Genomic DNA, 6,000 nt, shown 5'->3' with positions numbered 1-6,000 from the left:
GTCAAATTTTTGTTTTTTTAATACACTGGATGCCAGCCCTTTAAGCCAAATCTCATAGAAAAAGGGGCAAGCTATGATGGCGCCATCTATGCAAACCTTTGACAGTTGCCAACCCCATTTAAATGGAAACGAAACTAGCTCTTCCACTCTGAAACGTCAAATAAATGTTTGCATTACATTGCTGCTCGAGAATTTTTTTTAAATTAATTACTCTTAATAATAAAAGGTAATCGTTATATTCTTTTGATAAAACTGTTAATAGCACTTTAAACTATCGTTACTTAAAACCAATGTCGATATGAAAGACACACACTGTATTTGACTGACGATAATTCACAATTAAACAACTGTACCGATATTCGGAACCTAATAATAATATTGAGAATGGCAACACTGCGTAGTCGGTCGTATTGTCCTTTTCTAGCATATACGTCCTTCTCTCTCCCACACTCCCACCACTCAGGCAGGTTGCTTTGACAGTTAAACAAGGGAAATTTTCAAGTCATTGGCTTGCTGTTTTTCCATCTGGAAGGTCGTGAAGCTAAACTGCTGGTGAGTTTTTGAATTTGTACCCCAGTTTAGCTGACTATATTGAAAAACAGTTTCTAACGGTTTTTGCCGTTCGAAATAAATATTTAAATTTAGTTGTCCGATAAACTATCTAGCAAATAAAAACGATCCGGAATAGTGATGTGCAAGTGTTTTCAAAGGCTGCCTGCGCGCACCGTGGCTATGCCAATGAAAATACTAAAACACATATGTTAGAAAACACATCGAGCTGGTAAAGCGTGCACGTGTCACCATTAGAATTTAATTTTATACCTACATTAAGTCTCTTCCGAGTCTTGTTAGTTTAAATCTTTGTGTGTGTATAATAACGGTTGAAATTATAATACTTAAATGGTGATGTGTGGAGGCATACCCTTCAGTTTTCAAGTGATTTGTGTTTTCGAATACGAAAGGATCGGATAGTTAATACGTGTTAAGTAGAACCTATGTATTGAGGTAGAAGTTTATAGACGTGTAGGTTTTATCTGCCCAAGTATCTATCAGCAATTTGTCTTTTTATCCCGTTCCGGGTTAATATAATATTGCAAAATTATTTTTTTGTGAATTAAATTGCTGATAAATAAGTGTACCCGCTTAGGAGTCGACGAAGCCCCGCCTTCGCGGGGCTTCTATTTCCGCTCTGAGGGACACAAGGTAACGAACAAACCTACATCGCAAACATTGCATTTATTTTTGTGGAAAGTGAGTACTTCGGCAGTACATAAACTTAAATCTGACTAGACATAGAGAGAGATTAGCATGGCTCTGCGCAAGAATGGCATGCGAAATCGTGAAGTATTTCACTCTTGATCTACCAACTTATATCTCTCCAACTAGATATTTAATTTTGAAAAAATTGTTAAAATGTAGGTAGGTTAAAATGTAGGTACCTACTTAAATAAATAACTTAGCAGGTACTTACAGCTTAAAAGGTTAAGGAAAATAACTCTTGCATGTAGTTGCTATATGTGCTTGTGTTATATTGGATTTGAATAACTTGATTATTAATTCCTTACGTAACTACATACAAGAGGGTCAATTCTTAAGCCTACCTACCTACCTACATAAATAGTACACTTGGCATTAACGATACGGGAATCTTTAGATTGATTCATTGACGAAGACGCATGGTTCATATTGTCAAATTATATTAGTTAACTGAAGAGTTAAAGTTTAGTTTTGGCAAATCTGCGCGTCACCGTGAATGACACTTTCTAAAAGTGCCTGTAAAAGCCTGCATAAAGCCTTTCACCTTGTCGAGCAAGGAACCCGCAACTAAGGGAATATTACCCATAAACTCAGGGTATTCGATTTGAATGATATTCTTAAACCTACGTCTGTTATGGTTCCACCTGCGTAAGGTGTGCCTAAGAAAATCTTTTATTCGTTCACAAACTAACGTCAAGTTATTTGTGATGAAACCAATATATTATGTACCTATCTAAGCCTGCGCAAGGCTGCCATGTCTCCACCTGCGTAAGGTGTGCCAAAGAATCTTTGATTCATTCACAAACTGACGTCAAGTTATTGATGATAATATTATAACCTATGTAAGCCTGCGTAAGGCATGTCAGACATATTCACAGAAATATAAATGATATGGTCATAACACATGCGAGCAAGTAAGCCACAATCAGAAAAATATTACAAAAATGAATTTGTAAATATCTCCTTTTAGAGAAAGTAAAAAGGGTTCTAACAAAATCAGTCGAAATAGGCAAGGCTTTGTTATTAGTTTTCATTTTTGTTTACCAATCTATTCTAAAAGGGTCCCAAACACCCTATTGGCTAAGCCCAAAATTGGGCTAATTAACTGTGGTAAAAGTGAAAACTGCTTTCCATTTACATTACATTTCTAAAATTATAAGGTATAAAATAACCTAAGATTCCAGGCCTATCTCGACTCATTTTTATTTTAAAGATGAAAAAATCTTTGCACCCTAATATAAAATTGTGGTCTGGAGACGCTTAGCCTCATAACTTGGGCGGCATAGAGAATACTAAGAGATTTAGTCACCTAATTTCGATTATAAGCCCAGGCAGAAAATTGATAATTAGAATAAGGAGTGGTCAATCCACCAAGGTCCAGACAATCTGTGGACTCTAATTTAATCAGACTATGTAAGCTCACGACAGTGCTTACGGTTCCATTCTGAAATAAGCTATATTTACAATATAATTCAAATTATATTACTCATGGTGTGAAACAAACAGCCTGCTCAAGGTGTACAAAGGGTCCGATTAACGGCCTTATGAATATCTAAAAAACCTTTGAAGTCTAGGCCTGCTAAGGCAGACTAGAAATAAATACATATGATCTCAATGTAAGAGCAGCTCACAGTTGCATAAATTATATTTGCCTCGAGAGCACTAGACTTTCAGTTAACATGTTTACGAGTACCTACCTATGTACACGACATGACCAAGGTTACCTACCTATTTAACTATTATATCCCTGACTGCCATGGTATAGGAAAATTATCATGTGCTGGCGGTGCTGCACAAGCATGTTTGAAATAAAATATACAAAACTGGCCTGACGGGCGTTTATCAATTATGTATTTTACACCTTGTGTCTGTATTGTGACCTAGGAAGTTTTAAACCACCTGTATCGTAAGTGATCCTATGCACGGATTAAGTTTATTTTAAACTACCCATGCCCTAACCTCAAGGGCAAGTGCTTCTATGCACGGACTAGATACTGTTATCACATATCACACATAATTCACTTATCATGACTTGTCATAGTTTGATACTGCACGTTTAACAAATTTAAGACCGTGGAATGTACCCACTACAAAAAGGTTTTTAAAAACAGTGACTGAATGGTTTGCACGAACGGTTCTAGCACAACTTCTGGGCGGTCACGTCTAGGGCATAACCCTCTAGTTCTCAATTTATACATAATTATAACATTGTGATACTGTTCGCTTTGCACAATAAAATAGGGAAACAGGAGCACGCCTTGCGAAAAGGCGAAGCTATTTTGAAACGCGAACTTTTCAAAAATAGATTGAAATATATAAATATGTCTTTGATGTGGAACATGTACACCCAAAAAAAAAATGCAGTCATTTATTATATGTTAGCAAAACTCTGCCAAAGTGTTAGTCTGTCTGTACAGTGTAACCTGAAGGCATCAATGAACAAAAATCTCTTGAAACATGGTGGATTAATTAATTTACACCCCGTCTGTGTCTTGCTCCTACCAAATCCACAATTTAAGGACCTCAACCTATCTAGGTACCCTTCTTGCTCGAGACCTGAAAAAATGTTCACAATAATCTCATGCAGTCAAGTGTCGGAAAACTAGGTCCACACACTTAGCGCTACCGTGAATATATATCTAAGAAGTCTGTATACTGCCTTCCAGGAGGCGGGATGTTAATAGACTAGCCTATATCGTAGGCCAGAGATAGATTATACAAAAGCACACTGGCCCAAATCCAGTAATATTATAATTTCAGAATATAAAATAATTGACAATTCTGCGTATATTTGATATCAAAAAGTTACAGTTATCCTTAGTTCATAAGGAGGATAAGTATACATAAATATCAAATAAATTCGACAAAGTGTTGACTCTAGCATTGGATGAAATAGGTCCCTCTTAAAGGGCCTCTGCACTGTTGGCTTTGGGCCCACGGGTGCCCGGCAAAAGGTCGGGGACCCCATGGTTCCGCACAGGTTTTGCAAATAATGTAAAATCACTAAATAAACACACAAATCTGCATTTTGGTTAAAACACATGCGATGAGCTAAGGTTGTAATTAAGTACCTTATTTTTAATAATTTACACACTGGAAAGAGGAAACTGAATATTCAGAACTATGCAATGTCTATAAATGCTTTACATAAATTAATCCACTTAAGCGTTCAGAACCAATCAAGCTTATGTCTACTAGTAGGCACCAGATAAGGTAAACTTACTGCATATATAGAAATTAATGAGTACAATTTAGGTCACTTGATGATAGCTAAACATGAATATAATCAGAATGAGCCTGCACCTATACAAATATCATTGATAAGGTTCTGTGGCATTTCTATATTAACCATTTGAACGCCAAGAGCACCAAAAAGCGTCATTATCATTACTAGTCGTGCCAACATGAGTGTTATGTTATGGCTTAAGCTCTCAAAGTAACCTTCACAATTTTAAGTAAGGTTTGTTTAGGTACATTAGCTCGCGTTCGCGTTAGTAAAGCGTACAAAGGATTAAATGCATTTTATAGCTATAACCAAGTATGTAGCTCACATTGGCTCACAGTCATGAAAGGAATTCAGTAATTCCCTATGACATTTTAGTAAGTCGGTACCCAATACTAACTTTGTGGGTAGTGATAGTGATATAACGAATATGTACAATATTCGTCTACTTAATCCCGAGAGATTTTGGAAATAAGAAAGGTCTTGTCCTTGTTATATTCCTGCAACTGCTTACTTTACTAGATAATTATTATCAAATTTGTTAATAATTGGGAGTTATAAATAAAAACTACTCGAGTACTTCATAAATAATTCTTATCTCTTCATATTTTAATTACATCACTCCTTATCACAGATGCTGTATGCTCCTTGAAGAGTAGACTGACTTAAAATCTCATCTTCTTTTACCTAGTTTCACATACATATAATTAAGTTTAGCACCCTTGTGGTGACACACTTATCCTCTTTGAAAATGTATAAGGACCTACATTAAGTACATATATAAAATGTAAAGTTAGTATTATAATATAATTTTATATCAAAATGTATGCTTTACTAACTACCTCTCTCCTCACAAGTGTTAAAATAAAGGGTGTACTACATGATTAATTAAACACTCGTAATATAATAATATTACATATACATAATAACTACATGTATAATCACATTGGCTTGGCGTCTTCCCACCACCAGGCGATAACAAACACGTCTCAATATTATTATTAGGTTCCGAATATCGGTACAGTTGTTTAATGACAGCGTTTTACACAAAAATAAAACGCTAATTAAATAACTTACCATATTCGGAACCTAAAGTTTTAATCCTGCCTGGTGTAAATATGAATAATTTTGAGACAATGACTTGAAAATTTCCCTTGTTTAACTGTCAAAGCAACCTGCCTGAGTGGTGGGAGTGTGGGAGAGAGAAGGACGTATATGCTAGAAAAGGACAATACGACCGACTACGCAGTGTTGCCATTCTCAATATTATTATTAGGTTCCGAATATGGTAAGTTATTTAATTAGCGTTTTATTTTTGTGTAAAACGCTGTCATATTCTTAACCAGAATAATTCACTATTTAATGAATTTTACAATCATATAAGTAAATTTTGTAGAATGGCAAGAAATGTAAATGTCAACTGTCATCCCCATGCTGACCTTGGCTTGGCTGGCAGAAAAAAAAACCGGGCAAGTGCGAGTCGGACTCGCGCACGAAGGGTTCCGTACCATAATGCAAAA

At 35.8% G+C, this 6,000-nt stretch overlaps 1 non-coding gene across 1 annotated transcript; it reads left to right on the top strand.

The window, feature by feature from the left end:
• The first annotated feature begins 1,255 nt into the window (after positions 1-1,255).
• LOC134799731 (U6 spliceosomal RNA) lies at positions 1,256-1,359 on the top strand. Its single transcript, XR_010145451.1, has one exon. It is a non-coding gene; the product is annotated as a U6 spliceosomal RNA (small nuclear RNA).
• The last annotated feature ends 4,641 nt before the right edge of the window (positions 1,360-6,000 follow it).

The sequence above is a fragment of the Cydia splendana genome, chromosome 18 (assembly GCF_910591565.1).
Source record: "Cydia splendana chromosome 18, ilCydSple1.2, whole genome shotgun sequence".
NCBI lineage: Eukaryota > Metazoa > Arthropoda > Insecta > Lepidoptera > Tortricidae > Cydia > Cydia splendana.
Note: the sequence above shows the minus strand (reverse complement) of the source record. Positions and strands in the feature narration are given on the sequence as shown.